The following is a 23,492-nucleotide window of genomic DNA, read 5'->3' on the forward strand; positions in this document are numbered from 1 at the left end:
AGCAGCGCGGCTCCATTAACTTATTAATCAGCGCGAAAAATTTCTTGGCAAGTTGCGAGCCGCCGACCTGCCCCGTCGCGTCGCCCGCTAGGATTTCGAATCACGGTAAGAAGGGGGAAAATAATTTTCGCGAGAGTGTGCTGCGGAAATTTAAACACCATCAGTTTAATTAAACCGAGACCATCTAATTGCGCACCGCGAATGTCGTTAATGCACGGATCGAGAGCACCGAAAGAAACCAGCGATCTACCTACGCTATAGAGCCGACCTGCGCCGTCCTGGATTTCGTATCGATCCCATCGAAACTTCCATTCGCGACGCCCCCGCCGAGCACTCATCCCATAATAAAATCGCCTCTTTTGTTTAAGAGCGATTTTCGAGACTTTTATAACAGACTGATAATAACAAGCGATTCGTTGCACGTTTGCTTCGGCAACTTCTCGGTTTTCGACTATCCGTAATTCACTTCTCAGAACGAATATTGGTGGCTGTGTGTAAATTGTTGGGAGAGGATTTCCGTGAAAGGGAAAAATAGAACACAAGAATCTTTGCTGAAAGAATGAAAGTATTTCATAGCTTTGTGGAGTTTTTCATCTAGTGTACGTGCTTTCGCTTTTGCATGCGATCCTCCAGGGCGAAGGGACCCTCTGGGATCGATATTTGGATCCCTGTTGGAACTCTGAGTTGCAATCCCTGGGCTGAGTCTGAGGTATTTCGTTATTTCCGCTCCTCGAAATGGAAACATCCCCAAACGCGTGCCTGAGAGGTTCCCTGTATAGCTCATAGTTTCTGCTAATAGAAACCGTAAGTAGAAGATGTTAATTTGTTCCTGTGAATTCTTAATTAAAGTTTGTGGTGATGGACGTTTTCTTCGATAATCGATAAGGATGGCGAACTCCGAGGAGAACTGTACAGCTTTCCGTATTAAGGACGTGCACGGTGTTTAAAAAATGGTTTTCCTGAAAATTATTGCAGACATCAAAATGACAAAGAAGTTCATATACACGTACCTCAGATGACGCGAAATTTCTTAGGTATTCGCCATATTTTATTGTCTAGAATACTTGCCAAGAGTATCTGTAGAATAGTAACCTGTTATTATCTTAACGTCTGTACATGGAAAAAATGTTAAACTGAATTTATTAGTCTCTTGTAGAATTTATAAAAGTTCGCTAACAGGCCTGAGTTTAACAGCAAGACTCGATTTTCTAGATTTAACAATATTGCTCCTATTGTATTCAAGCTTTTGTTAATTTTATAAAGGTCTGTGACAGATCTGATAAAAGTTTATTCTATTCAAATCTACTAAAGAGACTCCTGCAAGATCCGTATGACAATTTTTTCCGTGCAAACAATCCTTTGAAAAACTATTCCACTTTTTCAATCTTGCTACGTTTTTGTTGAAAATTTTAAATGAAACAGTGATAACAACCATTACGTCATTATGAGCTTTTAATACAATATTAAGGAATCAAATATACAGGGTAGGTCTCTGCTATTTCACTTTTTTGTATAGGTATTAATAACAATTATTTCACTTTTTTTTTTTTCAAAATTAAGAAAGTTGATGAAAAAATCAGAACAACAGTTGGGTCTAAAAAGACCCGAGAAACGTAGTAGGATTAGGATCGCGTTTATCTTAGAAAATTCGTTCCACGGGGCCACTTTAGTGAATCATTCAGAGCGCTCAGAAGTTCACCACTTTGCATTCGGCTCACTTTGTACACTTACTCGCCGGAAATTATGCAGCTCGATTGTTTTTCCGGAAAGTGAGGCAAAGTTTCGAGCGTTTACGGGTACCCAGGTGTGTCCCCCGCTACTCGCTACTTCCGCGGAGTCTCTTTAAGCCTCGTAAATTACAAATTGCCAAGTTTTTCTCGCGCTACCGTTCACCTCTCCTTTTACGTTTCTTCCTTTATTTTCTGTCTCAAGGAACGTCTGCCGACCAAAATAACAAGCCTCCATATTTTATTCATCGAGAGCTCCGCGAAGCACTGGCTCGTTCCGATCAAGAAGTAATTTCACCGAAACCGAAGTAAATTTTGTCGTAGCCCTGTAAAGCCTCCCGATCTAAGTTTGTTACACGCGCAACGTTTACTCGAACGATCGTATCCTCCTCGTAACTACGCGTCGTGTGCGTGGCCCTACGCGAGCACTTAAAAGAGTCGCAACGTTTGTTGGGACACGAATTATGATTGTATCGCGGTTAACGAGGCCAGACACGTGTTAGAGGTAATCAGATTATTTTCTATACCAGTCATTTAACTCGATTATTTTAAAGTGACGCGCAAACCAGCTTACGTGTACTCACTGTTGAGTGACGTCCAAACACGCACTGCAGAGCAGAGTTTCTTCTCAAATGCGTCGTTAAAACCGTTTATTTTATGGGAAATTATACCCGTACCTTTACTGTTGCTACGTTTGTCTAGGTTCTTTTGCGACTGTTAACGCAGTAATTGTTTCACTGTTCTTTCCTCTTAAGAATTCTACTAATCCAGGTAGATCCACGTGCACCATATACAGAAAATGGGTAGTGAAATATTATGTCTGTGATTATGAGACAAAACGACTGGATACATGTTCAAAAAATGGAGTTTATGACTTGATTGAAGTTTATATCTTCATTCCACAAGATAGAGTTTATGTTCTTGACAGAAGCCTTTGGTATAAAGCCACTGTTGCCATACGTCCATAATACAAAGTTAAGATTCAAAATTTTAAACGTCAATATCTTGAAAATAGGACTATAAAGCCCGATGCAGATGAGCGATTCTTTGCAAGAACGTATGTCTTTCCTTGTTTTCTCAGTTGCAAGTAACGAAGACAGGCGTACTTACTTACAAACGCTTGTTTGCATTGAGTCTATGGCATATTACTCCCGTTGTTTACACATAGGGTTGGTATAGGTAAACACGGATAGGATCGGTAACTTTTGATTTATTCCTAACTATATGGTAAACATTTCTGATAGGCTTATTTTTCTTGCTCCTGCTCTGCCAAAGTTTACATGTTTGAATAAGACTCTGTGAGTTGTTGATCTTAGGACTTTGTGAGTAGGAATACATTGTATTTATACTTACATTTAATTTGCATAATACTACGATCAATTAGATTCGCACTCTTTTCGAATACCAACACGTAAGGTTTGCACAGCACTATAATAGACCATATCTATCAATGGAGAAATCATCTATGTCGTATTTCATTTAATATGAAATATAACAATTGAAGAGCTCATAACAAAAATAACTCTTGTCAGATATTACGATTTTTTAATTAAGAACGCACTTTGGTGGTTAGAAATGAGATTCAGAACATGATGGAACCCATCTTATAAAAAACGCAGCATGTATACTTTGTTGAATATTTTATTTAAAAAAAAAAAAATTCAATCAAGTAACTGAACAAGAATTAAAGATACTACAGTATTTTTGTTTGCTCTGCTAGAAAAAAAAATAAAAATTGACATGGATCGTTTCTGTTACGAGCTCTGTAATTTACCTACTTAATGTCTACATTAAAAAATTGTAAAGTATAGGTACTGGAAGCAGAGAGAAAAAGAATTACCACGCATGGAAGACGGGTATGGATTTGTCGATACTTCGTCGTCCATTATATTCGCGTTAAATCGTGCGATGTTGATCAAAATTCGTTATCGTCGAAACACTTTTAAAGAGCAGCCTTTAATGGTGGAACCAGCGACCGTAGAGCGAAGGGCGGATATTTTATAATTAACGTAATAATTTATCGAACAACCGAGCACAAGGGCGAGCGACTTACTTTCATAAAAATTCCGGAGCCAATGGAAAAATAAATAAAAAGAGGGGAAACGAGGGTCGAACGATGGCGGAGGTGGGGGCGTGGAAAAATGATGTTATTAAAAGCGGTACGCGTTTTCGTGCACGCACACGTGCTACTATTCCTTTTATACATATATAAGTACCATGACCAATCAGTAAGATACTGATACTATATTAGAATATTTTAACAAAGTATCTGAATAGAAAATAGAACTCTAATAAATAATCTCTGTGGTTATATGGCAAAATAACCTGTGTCACATTTTCAAGAAATTCGAGTTAAGACCTTAATTGACATCTAGAATACAGAATTTATACTTTTAGAAAGAAAAAAGAATACTAAAAGAATTGTTTCACATAAAAATAAAGGATCAAGGAAACACAAGTTCATAAGACAGTATTGAAATTGAAAACTTCAAGCGCCAATATCTCGAAAACAAAAATATGCGACTTAAGTCGTTTTACCTTGCAACCACAGACATTCTCGTACATAAGATCGTAATATTTCAAGAGTGATAAAAAAGAAACGAAAATACTTTTCTCTGAATTGACCAACATGGGACAGGGCTAAAGGTTGTCCCAAGTGTTTCAGTTACGTGGTTCACCCCATATACCCAGCGAGAAAATGCACACATCATTTTTCTTGCAGCATTGAGCTTGTCGGTCGGCGAACGGGGCAGGGGAATAAAAATGTCCTCGCTAATGCTCTCGGTGGACTCTGCTGTCTGCGCCATATCGGCCGGATGATCTATCAATTTTGTGCAAACGGGGCAGGGAGTAAACGATGAGTAGTTTAACGGCGAACACTGTCTGTTTCCTGTAAATGGGATTTCCCTTTGAAAACTCCGCGCGCCGAGGAGCGTGCCCGACCACTGGGATATTTGCGAGCAGCTTCTCGCGATGGCAATTTCTTTGGGACACTTTGCAATTTCAATCTTCAAAGGACGTGTACACGACGAGGGGGAGGGGGAGACGTGCTCTCTTGGTGCTCTGATAATTTTTAATCTCGGTTGACGGTTAGGAAAAAAGACGAGGGAGGGTTGGCCGCAGTAAATTGAAAAACAATATTGATCGCGGTGAACTTGTTTAACGCTCGTAACTCCTCCGACTCAAGATGGTGGCATTTGTTTATGTAATGCCCGCCTTCTCTTTACGATCGTCGCCGGTGACAACGATAATGGGTGGAACTGCTGGTGAACTTTACGAGGTTCGCGGCAGTCGTGTTCACAATAGAGACCGCTTGGAACGAGCTGGGGGACTTTGTAGCTAGACAGAACGTTGTTCTCTGTCACGATATACCGTTTCTTTTGGCGATACCGCACGGTTGAGATCGGTTTGATCGAAGACGAGCGTGAGTTTTTATTTTACAGATGTTTGATGGTAGATTGCCTAATGAGTGTTTGCAATATTCTTGTATTATTTTAGATTTATTTGATTTAGGCTTGAGGTATTCGATGCGGCATGGTTTAATTAAGAGTTATTAGCTGAAATGGGAAGTATGGTTTTAGTTAATTGTAAATATCCTCTACACATTTTTTTATGTTATATTGTCGACACACACTACCGTGCATAAGTATTTGAACACTTTCATATTATAGAAAATGTGTAAGATACGTTTCAACTAAAATTCTTTAGTATAGTTTTGGTTACAGATTTTATCTCAGACTATTATTGTATAAGATTAGCAAATACTGATGGGAATAACATTTTAAAATAAAAAAGCATGCATTTACAGTAATATGAAAGTGTTCAAATACTTATGCACGGTAATGTATGTACATATATCACTTAATTGAATATTAAAAGTGAATTCAGAAATACTCGGAACTCAAATTATAAATGTATATCGATACATATTTGTAGATATTTATACGTGGTGTCTCAGTAGGATAATTATAATTACTGAAATATCTAGTTTTTCTCATTTTCTAAATTTGAAGATTGTTTACATTACATTTTGCTATACCAACCATGCGATATATTTTGTTGTACCTATTCGAGGTCTTTGACTTTATCTACAGAAAACATGATACGATGTAAAAAAGGCATTGCTGATATTCTTTATGTGAATATCTATAAAGTCTCGTAGTGACATAATTTAGTAATAACCTTTTAAAGATTTGGATATATTAAAACGTACAGGTATTTACAGATACATGTAAAATACAAATTATGAAGGTATAATATATTTCCAAAAGCATCATTTTATATTATTTGAGTATACATCCACTGTCTAATATTCTTCATTTATTCATAATAATAGCCCATAACAATTCAATTTTCGCGGTCATTTTAAGATTACATGAAAACTACAGAATTAATAGTAAACTCATAGAGAGCGCTAATGGTAATAATTCAAAACACGGGCGGCGCTAGAATCGCCTATGTTCTATGGTTAGTTAGCATAGGAATTCGGCAGCGCGCGTTACGCTCGTTTGTCGCTACATTTAGATTGTGTTTCATACATAGAGTACAAACGTTTCAGCTTTGTGTTTCGTGGTAAGCAGTGCGGAAAAAGGATACGTTTATGTGAAGGAATTATTCAATTGTGTCAAGGAAGAGGCTAACTGTCAATTTTTGTTGAAAATTAGCTCCCTGCAAAAAAGGATACGTTTCACCCTATTGTTAGAACGAAGGTGGCGTCGTGGTAGGTAAGTAGTTGTCACAATATTAAACTTAAAATTTGGCGCCGCAGTTCTTGCTACGCAATAAGTATTTTCTTGTCGATAAATTTTGTGAATCTTCTTTCACTTCGAATTTTAGAATAAATTATTGTGAATAATTTGAGATTATAGACCTCAAATACTAGATATTGTAAGATGTGTTCTTCTGAACTAAATAATTGCAAGATAATTCCAAGTTACTTCACTATGGTTTCTAATATGTTGACTATGACGTCATATTGACCAACATTTTAGAACATTTAGTAGAAGATGTTTCTAATCGTCATTAGAGCTGTTTTAAATCATCTTTTTTATTCATTTTATAATGTTTTCTTATTGAGTGCGTTAATTCTGTCTGGTTTAAATACATGTGCATAATTATTTGTCCAACTTTTTAGAATATGAAGAAATTATTGATATACAAATTGTTCGATTTTGTAGTGAAAAGTAGAATAGGATAATTATATAGTTTTATTTTCCAGTAATGTATATTATGTCAAATATAATACTATGAACATATTATATTAAATATAATAATTTCCAATAAATATTACTGTATTCTAGTATGCATATATTTAGACATTCAAACATTTAGATGTTGTAATATACCAACATTTACAATTTCAGATTTTTGAATTTCTTGAATTTCTGAAAACGCTTTATTTTATTCTATATAATTTATGAATCATTTGCATATAATTTATGAAATCCAAATTATTTTATACATTAAACCAGCTCTTATTCTAAACGGAATTAGAAACTTCATTTGGTGAAAGCTCTCGCCAACCCTAGCACTAGTGAGAAAGCGTAGGTAGACAATGGGGCGTTTAAAGTCAGTGATGATCTATTTAAACAAAATGCTTGAAGTTCGCAGTGCGGCGACGCTTTGCAGGAAATGGTCGTCGGTGGTTGGACCGCTGGCGTTAATATTTCGGCATAATACGCCTATTCGAAATATATGACGAGCGATTTCTGCGTGCGAAGTGCTTGTGAAGTTTATCGCCGCCCCTTTCATGTCCGACGTCGCTCGATGACAGAAAAACTGGCAGAAAGAGAATTTATACGAGCCGCTTCGACCCTCTCTACTTCCAAGGACTTGCTCTGCTTTTGTCACCAAACTGCTCGTCCTCCGTTGTGATTTATCTTGACGGGGACTGGCTGAACCTTTGATGGCAGCAGACTCGAATTAATACGCTTAATTGGCGGTGACTCCTTTGAAAGTACCACTGCGCGACGGAACTTCATTTGTTGGAACGAAATTTTATTCACTATTTTATTCACCTTATTTACTGCACTTTCGCCGAGCCCTCATTATCATCGGTCCAGTTATAAACAATTATTATATTAATAATATTTTTGTGCTGCAGCACTGAAGCTGCAATTCTTTTGTGTAGTTTTAATATCTGATTTCTCTTTATAGGCTTGTGTAGAAGTAAAGCAATGGCTATCGCTTTTATATCAAAGATAGATACGCAAATAATAGGTTACTGTGATCACTATTCTATTTAATTAACAAAGTAAATCAAAGTCGTTATTCACAAAGGATTTAGAGAAAACAGGTTACATGTTATTTGACCTAACTTGAATAACTGAGTGCAGTATTTCTAATAAATAGTTACGTACATATGTGAGATAAAGTTTGTTTTGTGCGAACAATAAAGGGTGTTCTATAATTTGAGGTATAGTGTACATTTGTGCGTATATCTCACAAGGAACATCACTTTAGTGTCATCTTCCAATTTTGATGAAATTTACTTTCGTCAAACATTATGCGAGTAGAGCATCAAAAGATATTAGACGCATATTTTTTGAGCTACTGATACTCATGTTTAGGGGGTGAAAACTACCCCCAAAGTTGGGTAGGAAAATACATTTTCGAAAATATCTCGAAAACTAATGCAGGTAAAAAAAATGGCAACTATACAAAATGCGTGGTTCTTTATAAGCAATAAAGTGACGTAAACGAAATTCGAGATATTTACGAAAATGTATTTTCTATTCCAACTTCGAGGATGGTTTTCACCCCTTAAACATAAATACCAGCAACTACAAACAATATGTGTTTAATGTTTCTCGACGCACTACTCGTATACCAAGTTTCAGTATCAAGCAAACAAATATGATCCAACCATGATGTATAACTATTCAAACAAAATATCATAGATAATAGATAAATGTCTCTTCTCCTCGTTATGTATCTGCACCATCGTGTGTTCTGTACGTACATGATGTTCCAATGGAACCTCTGCGGGACTAAGAATCTCAAAATAAAATCGAACAGATCCCGAGACACGAATTATAAAGCTGCCAGTTAATCGAGCGGATATTGGAAGAATTTTCGCTTACGACGGTTGATCACAATGTCGAGGAGGATTTCCGCTTCTCCACCCCTTCCGTTCCCAGTTTCTGAGGCTTCGGCAAGCCCAGCCGAAGTTTAGCGAATCCAAGATACAATAGGCAGCGCAGTTTAATCCAGCTCATGACTAATCCAGCCGAGAAACTTGCCTCCGCGGAAACTTCATCTTCTTCGCTCGGAAAGATGGATGAACGAATGGTAGCCGGTGTGTTTAAACTTGAATTACTCTGGCTGCGCCTCTGCAAAGGGACGCTATAGCGTTTCCACTCGTCCCAAGCTGTCTCTAGATCCCGACGTTCCTCAAGACACTCGAACGATTCATAGCCAATGTTTCGCGTTTTGCGAGCCCATGGATGTACATAATTGTGGAGAGAGTTGGGCTGGCGGGATAAAATTGGACGAACCGACGATATGAATGATCGTGCACATATCATGAGATGCAATTGGAGAGAGCGATCAGGCAGCGCGATGAAGATCCTGTGCATTAGGTTTAATCGTGTCCTCTAATGGCGAATTTTCTACGACGGAATTTTTTCATCCACTCTACGCGCACTGGCAATTTGAGCAATTAGGTAATTGGTACTTCCAGTAATTGTGTCTCAGGGAAACGTTACGCAGACGATGTCACGAACTGGCTTTGGAAGCTTGGACAGCTGCTGTCGAAAATCGCGTGCGAATCTCGTGTTATTTGTGCCGAGTTGATTTTGTGAAATCTTTGGTTGAATGGTGTTGGCTAAATAGGGATAAAAGACAGTTGCATGTGACTGTTCTTTATTTTGGACTTGATTTGTGAAGGGGAAGTAGAAGTAGAAATTTGTTTTTTACTGTACAACACTTTTGCAGCAACAGATTGTTGAGCAACAGATTTAACAGATATATACACATATAGCTACACCTTGCACTATTAAAATCTTGGACAACATACGAGTACAATTAATTATAGACAAGGATTATCAGAATCCGACTCAAAGAGATACTAAAACAAAAGTAACAAAAATACTCGCAAATTTTTCCGACAAGATTTTTCAACCTATTTCAAGTCAGATAAAAACAAACTGTGGACAAGATTTCTATTCTTTCTCTTTTATTACACAGACATATCGAAAAGTGAATCTGATACTTGCTACTACCTTATGATAGGATAAATACTGCATATTCTTCTTCAGCAAATAAATTTCAGGGTACGATCATGCTTATCTCACCAGCATCATTCAAAATGAATAGAAATATCACCAAATCCCTTTAGCTTCCGCAAAAAGGGATTTGCAGGCGATTTTCAACAGTAGATCACTGCATTGTACAGAGGAAACTGTTCACAGCGAGAAGTCAAAGGTTCAAGGATAATCACGTGGGTCTCAAGTAGAAAGCTGTTTCCGAATGACGCGTAAGATTCTTGGAAGCGGGGGCAACTGTGAAAATCACGGCATGGTGGCGTCTCATGGTGAGCTGACGCGCACACATCCTTCCATCCTTAACATTGAAGGGCCCTTCAGTTCTCGTGAAAATAACGCGATAGTGGCAGAAATGCTGAGCCGTAGTTCCTTTGAGTGCCAAGCGCATTTTAGGGCGCCTAAAGTGCTCGAGAATTCCGAAGGGTTCTCGCGCGCCCTTGTCCCTTCTTCGCATTTCCTTCTTCGGCTTAGAAGAATGGAATCGTCACGAAGGACAGATTGCACGAACCTGTGGATAATAAAATCTACCGCCTCAGGTGGAAAACGCGTTCGTGTTAGTTTACCAGTGCGCTCACTTGTTGCGAATCGAGTAAAACATCGGTACTTGCAGCTCTTTGAAGCTATAGTGGGATAAGAATTGCATAAGAATCTCGTGAAATTGCATTGTGTCGAAAAATAGAGTGGATGGTTGTCATTAACTAGTAATACTAATCGGTAAAGTAGAGTATTCGCTGTAGGCTCAGAATTTAGTAATTTATAGATAGTAGAACTTGCCCCAGGGTTTTTCGAGGGTTTAAGCCTCGGATTTAGATCGTGTATTTAGACCTCGGGATTAAATCTGGGGTTTAAATTTTGAGTTTAAATCTTGCTTTAGACCATGGATTTAGCTAGACTTCGGTTTTAGGTAGACCTCGGTTTTAGGTAGACTTCAGTTTTAGGTAGACTTCAGTTTTAGCTAGACTTTCGTTTAAATTAGATCTCGGTTCTACTTAGACCTTTGTTCTAAGTAGATCTCGATTCTAGCTAGACCTCGGGCCTAGTTAGATCTTGGTTCTAGATAGACCTCGGTTTTAAGTAGACCTCGGTTCTAGGTAGACCTCAGTTCTAAGTAGACCTCGATTTCAATTAGACCTTAACTTCAGTTAGACTTACAAAATTAGATTTAGAAAACGTTTTACAAAAATATTTACTACTCACCAGTATATTATAATTTTTGGTCGAAATGGTGTAATCCTAATGTTATTTTACGATTTTAATTATTAAATCATACATTTCTCAAAGGTGGCGAACTTAAAAGCACTGGCGAAATTAGGGTCACTTACTTCATATTAATTCTCAAGTTTCTCGTCGCTGAGTATCATACTTATAACAAAAAATACTAGTGTATAAAGGCAAAAGAAATCCATTTGTATTCAGTGTCCTACCTATCAGTCACAAAGCTGGATCTCGTTTCGCTATGATCCCGTTGATTCAGCATATAGTTTAGAAAGGCACGATTCGCGAGCAAAAAGAAATATCGTCGATTGTTAGGGACTCGGCGAGGGGCTCGAAAAAATCGCAAAGAGTCGATTTTTATCGCGGTCACCGGGTTCATCAGCTTCCTCCTCGCGCGGCGACAAAGCTCGAAAGAATTTTACGGCTTCGTTATTATCGAGAGCGGCTCACATTGTTGGCTTCCGCTTTCAACGACATGAGCGTAACGATCGAACGTTCCTAATCATCGAGCACTTTGGAAAGCTCTCGACTTGCTGAGTGCAAGCACTAGGCGATGCACTAGGCAAACCTTTGCATAGAGCTTTCCTGGGGAAGGGAGGAAATGGCGGGAGGGGAGAAAGGGCGAAGGGAGAAGGAGAGAGGGAAGGAGTGAGTTGGACAAAGGGAGCAGCAGAGGGGAAGGTAAAGGGTGAGAAGGGTCGGAAGTGAATGCGTCAGTATGTGCAAACTACCATTCAATCAAACAATTCTCCACAATGGACGCGGACACTTGTCCTACGTATCTGGCTCGTCCACAATTCCTTTGGCAGTCACCCCTGTTTGCCAACTTTGTCAGCCGTTTCTAGAGCTGACTGCAGACTTTTTGATCCTCGATATTCATTGACTCACTGTCGTCGGTCTACCGTTAACTTCCATCTTTCCTGATACAGTTTCTTCGCCGACACATCGAATATTTCAATGGCCGTTCTCTCAAGCAGTTATGCTTCTGAAATTTCTGTGCCGAGTCGACGTCCTCTCCACCCGACGCAACGCGGATTCGTTCGATCTGTTATACTGTCGCTGAGCCACGCGATTTATTTACGAGCCGTCCGCGGGGAGGATAGCAAACGGAATGTAGGAGTTTCAATTAAAAGTGGACGGAGAACGGGAGACGACTTTACGCCCAGTTTCAGTCATGGAGTCCACCCGTCCGAAACTTTAATGGATCTCGTGTTTCTGTAAAATTTAAGGGGACGCGCGATCTCATATCGCACGGCTGTCTACGTTATGCAGTTAATCAAGTTCTTAGGGGCGCGAAACCGTGACTTAGCGCTGTTTTACAGTTTACTCGGAAGGTGAAATTTTCGCACCACTGAAAATTAGTGATTATTCAGATATGAGGTCGCTGCATAAGTTGCGTCTTTCTTGTTTTAATTGTTAACCCTCGGACGACGAATGGTTTTCGACGGCGGGAGACGAATGCAGGGTCATTTTGACGCATAGTAAAGTTTCTATTGCTAACTAGTTTTGGGAAGGAATTTTACGTAAAACCTCTCTTTCTACACTCACGCTATACCTAGTATATAGTTATTTAATTAAATAATGCTACGTATCTATGTTACATAGCGGAAGCGTAATAAACACGTGATGATAATAATATTTCGCGTACTTAAACAGCTTCACTGAGAGTCGTGCTTCGGTGTGCTACAAAAACGACGAGTTGCAATTTATGTTCCAGAATCCTCTTAGAACACTCCTGGTGCAGTCAATACAAGTTACAGGCTTAAGTACTAATGTAATTAAGGTTGCGACGATCTCAGATTTTTTCCCTTGCTCCCAATTTAGGTTTCATATTTAGCAATTTCTTTGCATCAATGTTTCCTATCGATCGCTTGTCTGCAGACTACAACAAATTACACAGTCTGCACGTAATTATCTCCGCAATTATGCATTTTGCAATTACGCTCGCGGTGGGATCGTAACGCTGTTACTTTTATTAATACTAAGGTCGTTTCTGTTATGAGAAAATACAGAGCAAGTTTTTTAAAAACGTGATTATAAAATACATTATTTAAGCATTCTGCTACCAAATGGGGAAATTGCATCGCTCCAAACTAGCGTATTTGGCAACAACATTATTTCCTGATGATTGCCGAGGGCGGAATAGCAACATTTAAAAATATTAGGTACGTAAATTACTTTGAAGCTCTTTCATGAAAAATTGAAAATTCTTATTTTCTGTGAAAAGAACATTTGAATTAAGAACAGCTGCTAGGAATAGTAGATAGTATAAACGCACCAAATTAGTTTGCACGTTTAATATATTCTTAATGAATTTATCTTGAAATAACTTTATTTAATCTTTTTAAAAGGATTTATCGTTTTCCTCAATTCTTGGTGAAATCATTTCCTCACCTTTTTAAGATATCTCATCTCGTTAAAGATCATGACAAATTAGCAAACTATTTTCATTAGATTACAACAAATAGTTTTTTGGTGAATTTTATAATCATCTACTGGCCCATATAACAGATCTTGTTCAGCAAATTACCAAACCTTAATAAGTCTTATTCATCAGAAAAATTGGGGAAAACTTTTGTTTTAAATTATACTTCATAATATTAACAAATTTTCTACACAGACTTATCTATACGTTGCAAGTAGAATAACCAATATTTTCCATTCACTCGTACATTAAACTGTACTGAAGGTACCCAAATTTTCCCAGGCCACGTTTACAAATACTATCACTTCAAAAAATTTCATATAATTTCACCTGGTCTTTCCACTTTAAACATCCCTATATAATTACTCATCTCGCAGCTAACGAAGCAGCGAAAAATTGTACACAGTTTTCCATTATGACAGTATCTCGTTACGAAATCTTCTTTGCCTCCCCCCCATTATCCAACCATCCAAATTGAAACTTCGTACGTACAAAAACTGCCCCGCGCGTTCCTGTTCCTCTAATTACACTCGTTCCACCTACAGAGTAAAACACTTTCAGTTTCGACGGCTGGAACCACCCCCGAAGACTTTCGCTATCCGTGGCAGCAGTTTGCAGTTCGCGCGTTAATACACGAATTAATCCACGGTCCGTTTGGCGTCAGCCCCGATTATTTATCAATGATGCCGAAACGTCGCCCCCGTAAATCGGAATATAATGCCGCGCGGGGTGTTTCGGCGCGAAGAAAACGGCCCTGGGTTATCTTTCCGCGCGAGCGGGCTCCAAGGAAAGGCGAGGAAATGGGGGGCCCCGCCACTTAGTCTAACGAGAATATAATCGATGATATACTGCCGCGTGGCTTAATCACGCGCGAAGATAAAACCGTCCTCTTTATCTTCGCTCGGAGTTAAATCTAACCCTCGTCGCCGCGTCATTCGTGCAACCCCTGCCTCTTGCCCGCCGAGCAAGGAACGAGGAACGCTCATTATGCGTCCAAGATTTTATTACGCCGTCTGGGAAGACTTTTTTACGGCGCGTTGGGACATATTTTGCGCGTTGAATTTTGGGAGGAAGGAAGTGAAATTTCGGCGGCCCTTCAGGCCTGACGCGCTGAGGCTGAATGGGCTCGTTACTTGGCGCTCGCTTTGGTGGAGGAACTGGCTTGTAAGGTGATCAGACTGATGAGTTGATGGTGACAGTGCGTGTTAAGATCGATAAGTATACTTGGATCGTCTTTGAAAGGACTTGGGAGAAGACTTGTTGAAGGCAACAAGGTTGGGGAATATTTAAAATGTGGTTACTTTTTGATGTGGAATGATTTTGAAGTGAATTTCTTTTGTACTGCTAGTAATCATTTTTTATAATATACTCACAGTGATCCTATCATAGAATATTACGACACTGACGCCATGGCAATCGAGGGTTAAAAACTTAAGAACCCTATAAGAGGAATAAAATGTGAAAGTTAAATGGTCTCAGCAAACGCTAAAGTCTTCATCGCGAGATCTTGTATGTTAGACATTCCAGGCTAAACAAAATACATCATGTAACGATGAGAAACGTCAAGTTAAGACATCCCTAGCTACGAGTTCCCAACGTTCAGCGCGTTCATCATCTATAAACTCGCGGTTCTCGTAAAGGAAACGTTGCATTCGTGCGTAAATTTCGCTCTCCCCATAGACGATTTTTACGACTGAGTTTACGGAGCTTCTCAATGCGAAATAGCTCCGGCATCTACTTTCTTCCTTCTCCCCCCTCCCGTTCTTCGCCCCCCTCATTGTCTGCGAGGAATACTTACGGTGCAATGGAGCTTGTTTGCACTTCGTGAGCTTCGACGAGGGTAGTTTCTTGGCTTGTGCACCTTCGCCGAAGATTAGGCACGGCTACTGCTCCCGCGTCTCGGTTTTCGAATAATGAAAATCGCGTTTTTAAACGGCGAGCTTCAGAGAACGGAGCACATTCCTCCGCTGAGTCCGCACGGAGACTGGTTTCCCTTAATTGCCAGGAGCTTCTTAACGAATTCGTCGCGGTTCCCAGGTTTTAAGCTCAGGAAGATCGTTTCCAATAGAACGGTTCGAGCAAATCGACTGGCTGAATCGGATTCACCCAGTTCTCGCCGACGAAACACCGGCTGACATGCACACGTCCCTGCATACTCATTCTGGCTGGTGATTCACGGGCTATCTACTTGGAGCGGGATCTATTAGGTATTAGGTAGCCAAGTGGATATAGGCAATGCCTGATTATGGATTACCTTCCCGTCGGATGACATTCACTGGCAGAGATAACTGCAAGTAGATACGCGCACATGTAATATCTATGGGGAACCGGAGTGTGGCCGACATTGTGCGCTGCGATAGCGCTGCTAGCAACGGCTTCGAACCGCTTCTGCGATTTCTCGAGTCACACTTCGAATCACCTCGGACTGGAAATGTTTGAGCTTAGTGTGATAGTGAGGGATACACGGAATGTTGAATAAAAAGAGAAGAATTGGAGGAACAGAATGATTTGTGTTTAGAAATGTGAATGAAATAGGTTTAAGGTTTAGTAATTTGCTGAACAAGACCTGTGTCATGTGGGTTAGTGGATGATTGTAAAATTGACTGAGAAATTAGTTATTTTGATCTAATGAAAATAGCTTGCTAACTTGATGAATTGTATGTTGTGACGGAAATATGATCGTAGGATCAATCGTAGGTTTTACTACTTGGGATGCACGTGGTTATATATGTTTGAACGTAAAGTATTTATTTGTCAGATAGTTAGTCACAATGAAATATCATTCGGTGTTTGACATTTTTTTGTACTGTCTTCCAATCGTCAGTACTCAATCAATTTTGACGATGGCTGTGTATGTATAGATTTATCTACTGATCTGTCAGACCTGTGGTGTTCGCGAGTTAGGACCCTTTGCGCCATGTTGGTCTCCTCTGGGAGTTGTATTACTTATAATGCTTTTCATACATGTATGTGCAATAAAAAACACAGATTTTTCTAAATTTTAACAAAATTTTCATACACATATAGTAGTTAATAATTTTAAAAAGTAGAGATCGCAATACCGTCACTTTTAACTTTCATTAAGTTTCTTCCACTTATCATTGATCATCCTGTTAATCCTTTTATTCCAATTTTGATTAGAAAGTCCGTCAGTAATCTACTATTTCCAAGTGAAAGTTAAATTTAATACAAAGAAAACAACTAGATATCAGTAATATCAAGTTTCATCTTTCACTTTATCGACGTTTATAGAATGCATTTCTATCCAATCGTCTGCTGTCATCGATGTACACGGTCAGCAATTAATTCGCGGTAATTCGACTAATCAATTGCGAATTCGCATAATCGGTGTGGTGATGCATCGACGAGTCGTGTAACTAATTTTTATCCGAATCGTCAAATCAGAATGCAAACCTGCACAAATATTTCGCTGACCGATATTATGTCCGACAGATTGGTTTTGATTTTGCATATGACGCGTTAGCGATCGCTCCGTGCGATAATGGTATTGATGCTTCAGTCTATGTATCGATTACTTTGAAACGATAATATCGATGCCGCGCAGACACCGCCGATACACGCTCGCCACGCGAAATTATCGTTTTTATTCGCTCGAGATAACACGTGGACTGTTCGACTCCTTGACAATGCTGTATTTATTAAATTTCCCGACTCGGAGAAATCGATATTCATCCACTAGAACTCTCATTCATATGAAGTATATGATTTTCTTCATATATTAATATATTTCCCTGCTGCCCTTCAATATTCGCTGATATTATTTTTTAATTCAATTATACCGTGGTTGCGCGGTAATGAGTCCTGTTAGAAGAGTGTGTAAATAATTCAGAGCTGAAACTGTAAGTAGGATATTAAGCTTACTTTTGACTAGAGTCGATAAGAGAATTTTATTGATCGTTTACTAGTTTCTTGTGTTCAATCCTAAATAGTCGATAAGAAAATCGATGTTATGTTGCATGATTGATCGGTGGGGCTTAAATTCTCCGCCCAGGCTGACGCGTGGGCTGAGAACGTGTTCTGATTTAGATTGACGATAAGTGAATATTTCTTTTGAGCTTTTTTTGGAAAAGTGAGAAAACATATCTCGCCATGTGAATAAAAATTGAAATGGAATTAAAACAGGGTGATGAATTTGTTTTAAATATAAATGACATGTAAATTAAATATAAAATACAAGGGTTTTCACTGAAACTACATAGCAATGGATAAAGACTTGTCTCATATTTTTCTACTAAGCTCTTCTACAATTCTAAACAGTTACAAAACAATTCAGAATTTTCCCCCAGTTCTGCTTTCTGTTAACCCTCAACTACTATCGTCGGTCTGTGAGACCGCTACTAATTACTTATTTAAATCTATTTCCCTTCTTCATTATGGATGTGTAAAGCAGGAACCATTGATCTTCATTTTTATTTGCCACTTTTATGCTAATAATAACGCAATAATGAAACCACTAAAAGTTAATTTGTTGATTTCCAAAACGCTACTCCATCTGTATAATCTGAAACAGGAACGAAACAAAAAAGCAATATCAACTTTTTTATCTTCTAAGTTAGAACTCCTGTCTTTGCATAACAAGTATCGAACCTGTATCGCGTAATCTTTCATTTTCGAATTTCCTCAACTCGTAGCCAACCGGTTCGTCGATAAAATTCCTCTCTTAGGATTTAGTGACACGTAACGTGCTACCGATTTTCACGTGGTCAGCCCGATAGGTTCGACTATCGAGTTAATCAGCCATGCGGTCGGCCGTCCCGACCAGTCGCGCGCTCTTTTTTCGAGATTATCGAACGTTGGTCCAGGAAGAAATCGCTGCCAAGAAATTCTAGTATCGACGAAACGAACACGCCGGTCTGCCGTTGACTTTGCGAATAAGAATACGGGTCAACGGGTATCCCGAGCAGAAATAATACCTCGATCGTTTCTTATGATCAGCTCGACCGTGAGCGAGACCATCTCGAGCGAAACGTACATCTGAATCGCGACTGTGATCCGTCGTATCTTTTGTTAGCCCTTTGTGTTGCTGCGGAGGTCCTCGGATTTGTCTGTAAACTGGCAGGGAGAGATTTAATTTTGTAGTGTTTCAACCTATCCTAATTGTACGTTTATAAGATATAAAGAAGTGGCTGGTCATAGTAATGATAAGTTACGTGTGACATCCATCACTTTATTTTGGTTCCTCGGTGTGAGTGATTCCTAATTCTGAATTTTTTAAATTTTTGGTACCTATACAAATTGAAAAATTTTATACGATTTTATTATTTACAGGGTCAAATGTTCTCATATTTCAATATTCAAATGTTTCTGTATTTCAAATGTTCAAATACTAAAATATTCAAAATTTGAATTATAACAGTATTTATATTTAAATATTCAAATGTTTCGATAGATCGAGTCTTTAAATATTGAAGTATTTAAATAAGTGTATTCATTACTCAACAATTCAAATTCCTAAAGTTTTTATCTGTTTCAGTTTACAGATTTTACTTCTGAAAACAAAAGATATTAAATTCACATGTCTACGCTTTAAAATTATTTTATCTTTTACGTTAAAATAAAAACGCCGAACAAGAGTTAAATGTGAAAGCTACAAGCGACAAAAATAAAAAATAACCTGCACTGCAGTAGTTCCTGAAATTAACTAATGTCCCGAATACATTCGAATGAATCTGTGAGTCAGTATATATCAATAGGAGCCACACCGCGTCTTGTGTGCCGCATGCAGCTCTTTAAAACATCTGCTGTGGCTCCTGGGATCACATTATTAAAATTAATTTATAGTACACCTATTTTCTAAGAAAGATATTTTTTCTTTTCTGTAGCAAAGTTAGTAGAATAAGCACTAAGCCAGACACAGCAAAGTTAGTAGAATTAGTACTTACTAAGCCAGCCACAGCAAAGTTAGTAGAATTAGTCTTAAGTCAGACACAGCGAAGTTAATAAAATAAGTTATAGGTCAGATACAGCGAAATCAGTAGAATAACTCTATAGTCAGACACATTTTATGCGAATTTCAGACATTTGTGGAACCATTAATAACTCTGAAAAGAAGCCTCAAAAATAATTTCGTCATTCTTGACTTTTGTTCTATTTTGGCATGTAGAATCGCCCTTTAGAATTTCTGATATTTGTTCTTGAACAATCCATACTGTTTCATGGAACCACTTCAGTGGATGCTGCAGGTCTCGAGTATTTCCGATAGGCGAACCATGGTTCCTATCACAACAAGGTTTAACCACTACAGCTATAGACCTACTACTTAAAGACAAATTACAGCAAGTTGAAACAGGACAAGGTTCAGCTCTCTCCTTTCAAAAAAACAAGAATCGCGATAGCCTCGTTCTACACAGGGCACGATAAAACCACCAGGTTACACATGCCAGAAAAATTCCTCTACGATTTCGCGGGAGCCGCAGGTGCTCGTTCCTACAAAATGGACCGTACTTCACGACTCATATTAACTTCTCCAGCCAGACCTTTTCGCTAGATTAATCTCAGATGCTGGCCAATATAAATGTCCCCGACGTCGAGGACCACTTGGTTGCAATTAAACCGCCAGGAACTGTTCGTTTCCTAGACGAAGGCATAATAGCGTTAACGTAACCCTGGTATTTTACCATTCCTATCGCTGCCTGACGAGATCGATCTTTCGCGATGCTGAGCATTCGAGGAATCATAGGGAGCGTCGGGCTATTTGGCGGTTCGACAGAGCGAGACTTCGAGTCCCCGAGTTTCTTGGTTTTTCCACGCGGCAGGAGACGCGACATTTTTTCCACGGCGATGATTTCCCGAGGCGGGCGAATTACACGGTTGTCGGGCGCAGCCAACTGGCTCGACGGCCGACTTGTCGCTTGATACAGAAACGACGAAATCGACCGTGATAATCCGCCTCTATCGCCCCGTGATAATTGAACACGGGCCCACCCTTTCTCAGCATTCATTCCATCTAACACGACCGAGACCTTCGCTGGAGAAAATTAACTCCCTGGTCTACGTTTATGATCACCTCTGCCGAGTTCTCGGTACGTCTGCGTTAAACCTTGAATCGCCGAGGTCTTGGATAATTTAGAGTTATCAGAAGAGGTAATCGAATTATCGTATCGAAGAATTGGAGAAGAAATATACGCGGACATAAACTCTTTCGGGAAGATTAAGGAGAGTTATTTTAACACTTTGAATTGATGGCTTCATTCAAGGGAATTATAGCTATTTGGAGAAATCTATTATTTTTATTATGGAAAAACTTTGTCTGCTTTAATCTAACTTTCTTTATATTCCAAAACGTAAGTTCGTTCGTTATTACTAGACTGGAAGAAATGGGGCTTAAATTAAGACTCACGCTCTAAATATTATGAAGTGTACTCTGCATTAGATATATTGCGTATTTTTGCACATTATCTGCATTCTATACCTTTTGTAACTTAACATGAAATGTAGACACTAAAATTACTCGTCTAGAGTGATCATAGGCCTGAAAGGATTAAAGCAGTAGATATTTTGAAGTCTGTTATTCTATTAAACCGAATTTTTGAAAGGGTGCAATAAATCAGTGACGAAATCCAAGTGTACAGCCATTAGGTAATACAATTAGTCCACATAGTAATCCAAGGGTTAGCCTCTGAATCCTGGAGTCAACATTAGCTGTGGGCAGATACTGCATTACCGATACTAGGATGCTATAACGTAAATGTCCCAGTTGATGACCATGTCCTGGTACCTGAATAATAGAACGAATTTTACTTAATGTTAAGACAGAATTCTAATATAGAATTATAGTAAAAAAATTAAAAATAGTATCTATCATAAAATAGTATATTCAATTGCTAAGACGTAGCTCAAGTTTCGAGACATTTATGTACTTTTCTCTTGTCCACTTATTGGGACATTTAACAACTTAAGGAGTATTCTAGTCTAGCCCGCAAGTTTTCAAGTGCTTTTTGACATATTTGTTTTGTACGGTAACACATTTTTGTAACAGATTCTTTCGTATATTTTTCGCGAATATTTTAGGAATATATGCATTTTTCTTAATGCAAAAATATTGAAAACTGTAAGAGATACAGCTGCTTTAGTACAGCTTCTTCTCTTGAAATTGCCTTCATGGTTGTCATGATTCTGGTCGTTCTACTTATATAAAATGAACGAATCGAGAATAACCTTGTCCAATATGAACGTGGCTATAGTCGGAACTAGAATTGTGCAAAAATATTGAAATAAAACTTTTTTGTGACCTTTTATCTTTGACATGTTAAAAATATTACTAAAAGACATGGGATTTTCGAAGTTCTAATTCGGATGATAAAGACAGATGTGCTGAGAATTCTATCCAAATTCGGTGCCAATGGAGCAATTAGAACTTGAGATATTATGGCAACCATTTGGGAAACTGTAGTTTCGAGAAAATCGCGTTTAAAATGTATCTAATACCATACAAAACGTTATGTCACAAGTTCCGGACAAACGCTTCTAACTTCATTAATTTTGCCAATCCAGTAATATCCATTGGTAAAAATATTGTCGAGGGCATATAGTTTTAAAAAATGAGATTAAAAGAATCGACATTTTAAAATTTCTAGATTAGAATACACCCTTAAGCGTCCACGTGTTAGGACATTTACCTTATTAGAGTTTTGGAGCATTTTCATCGCTGTTCCCACTGTCGCCTGCAAGGTAGACACTCGAACATTTAATTTAAGGCAGTGGCATCTCTTTCCCGCCGTGGCGCAGGGATGTTCAGAATCGAAGGGAAAAAGGGACTCGCATCACGAGATTAAAGACGTCTGGAGAAGACAATCTTTTAAAATAACCGCGTGGTTCGTACATAATCCGCGAGCAAAGCGGAAGGAGCGGTTCGTGCTAGGATTAAAATAGCAGCTCGCTTTGGCCACGGGATCCTCCGAGCGAAGCAAAGAAACCAGACGGCGAATAAATATGAGTTTCGAGAGCTCTGTCCACCGCTATCAACGAGATGTACTGTTGTTCGTGTCCACGGTTGCGATTTTTCCGACGTTGTCATACATTGACAAAAAAAAAAAACAGAAGAGGAAGAAACTTTCCCCTCTCCCTGTTCTTTTTGTCTCGAGTTTACAACAGTTCTGTTACGTTAAAACGTTTCGAAAGTAATCGAGATAACACGGGAAAACGGCTGAAAGCAAGGATATCGAGAACGCTGCTTCGTCAGCGTCGAGTATGGATGCTCGAAACGTGGAATGAAATCTGTTCGAGACGAGATTCTTTCTAGTCCTGTTTTGCCTCTGATCGCGCAGCGATACGCAGCGTTTGATATTTTTTCGATGTTAACGGATCGATGTTCGGCGAAAAAAGAAACGGGGGGAAACAAAAAGCTCGCGGCGCGGACGAACGCAGCGCTTCGTCCCTGGTTATTACTTATTTCTGACGTTGCAGAATTCGCCCGATAATGAAAAATTTAATCGCTCGTCGTAATCAACCGCTCGCCGCTTGACTCTCTTTGTTCCGAAAATGATGGGGATCCTCGTCGAGACGTTATGCACTTCGAAACCGGGGCTCAAAAAGTGCCCTGTGATTGCCACCGTTATCGGGAAACGCATTACCCATTGAATCGCGAAATGATTCGTCCCTTTCTTTCGACTCGCCATTTTGTTGTTTTTAAAATGTTTGTAGATGGCGCTTGGTAGAACTGGACAGGACTTTGGGGGGGATTTGGATGGGAGGGAGGAGCACTCTCTATTTAGAGATCGGCGGTAAAATGAAAAAGTTCCTAGAGTGCCAGTGGCCGTAAAAAAAATTTCAAAATAGAGTTTCCACGTCGCAGCCTACTTTTCGTCGCGACGTCGCGTCTTCCTTCTTTTGTTGAGCAGC

General features: G+C 39.0%; 1 protein-coding gene across 4 annotated transcripts in view; it reads left to right on the forward strand.

The window, feature by feature from the left end:
• Msi (RNA-binding protein musashi) overlaps positions 1-23,492 on the forward strand; it is a 213,351-nt gene that overhangs the window by 23,733 nt on the left and 166,126 nt on the right. Inside the window, exon 1 of one of the 4 annotated variants that reach the window (XM_076393650.1) lies at positions 6,432-6,451. The exons of the other annotated variants lie outside the window; for them this stretch is intronic. The gene's annotated coding sequence lies outside the window, so the exon portion shown is untranslated. Of the gene's footprint in view, positions 1-6,431; positions 6,452-23,492 lie in introns of those variants that run through there. 4 annotated transcript variants of the gene reach the window in all.

The sequence above is a fragment of the Calliopsis andreniformis genome, chromosome 3, assembly GCF_051401765.1.
Source record: "Calliopsis andreniformis isolate RMS-2024a chromosome 3, iyCalAndr_principal, whole genome shotgun sequence".
Taxonomy (NCBI): domain Eukaryota; kingdom Metazoa; phylum Arthropoda; class Insecta; order Hymenoptera; family Andrenidae; genus Calliopsis; species Calliopsis andreniformis.